Source organism: Brassica oleracea, chromosome C1, assembly GCF_000695525.1.
Source record: "Brassica oleracea var. oleracea cultivar TO1000 chromosome C1, BOL, whole genome shotgun sequence".
NCBI classification, from domain to species: Eukaryota; Viridiplantae; Streptophyta; class Magnoliopsida; order Brassicales; family Brassicaceae; genus Brassica; species Brassica oleracea.
Genome location: NC_027748.1, coordinates 39,844,961 through 39,846,293, shown reverse-complemented (window position 1 = coordinate 39,846,293; position 1,333 = coordinate 39,844,961).

The following is a 1,333-nucleotide window of genomic DNA, read 5'->3' as shown; positions in this document are numbered from 1 at the left end:
ATGGGGCCCAGTGGTATTTCGGAATGTAATGAAGATGTTCTTAGAGAGATTCTTACGAACAAACCTGTTTCAAGAGAGTGTTGTTTGATGGTAGTAAGAGCTGGAAAAGAATGCTACATGGAGATTAGAAAGTTCATGTTTCGATTGTATCAACTCAAACGCTTTGCTTCTCAAGTTTCTTTCAAAACTAATGAGGTTTGGAACAGATGTTCTGCTGAAGTTGAAAGTCCTTCATCATCTCACGACCACACGATTTTGTTATCTTGATTGAATCTTTTGTTATATTATATGATGTATCATGAAATAATGGTTTGTTATATTATTCTAACTATATAAAATAAAATAAAACATTCATCAGCTTATTCATTTTCCTAACTCTAATGTGATATAAGAAAACTTTAGTGTGATATCTTGGTTGTTCTAACTAGTGTTTGCTTAGCATGGTTTTTTATTTTATCAAATATAAAACATAATTGCACATGAATCTTGTTAAACAAAATCATATATTTCTTTCTTTGTAACTCAAATAAATTAAGTGATTTGAAATTCAATTAAATTTATGAAAACAAATCAAAAGTGAGAGAACGATATAGGAAAAAACAATAGGTAATTTTCATTTTTCGTGAAATAAAAACGTTCATGTCATTTTTATGATCCTAGTTAGGACCTAATATGAAAAATCCTGATAACGGGTTGTGAGTTAATTATCTAAAACTCTTTTACAATGTTTTCCACAAAACATATAACTTCTATGTTTTTCAAGGTATATATCATCTCTACTTTTGTAATAACCCACTTACAGAATGAAATAATCTTTGTATTCATAGGATCAAAATATAGATTCTCATGAGAAGACCGATCAGAGGGACATTTACTTGATCAAAGGAACAATATGCTTATGCTTGATGGGCCAACACTCTATATTAAAAAAAAAAGCATCATATTTCAATAGTTCAGAAGCTTTCATTCAAGTATAACCAGTAAGAACTCAGATAAACATAAACTCAGAGGGATCAACGAACCAAGAGACAAAATTTCATGATTGTCTATGTTTTTGGTATTTATCTCAAACGGCGTTTTAAGTTATATATCCACAGTCATCCTTGTTCATGTTTTTTTTTCTTCTTCTTCTTCTAGCATGCTTGTTAAAAATTTATGTAGTACTTAATCATAAAGATCTATTAGACAAGACTAGACCAAATTCTTATACAATTCTTTGCAAAAAAGCGTATATGCTTTATCTACAAATGATCTTTGGTTTTGCGAATTCATCACTATTTTAGACCATGAAATTTTTCAAGAAACATAGATCCATGTTTCCATTAGTTACAAT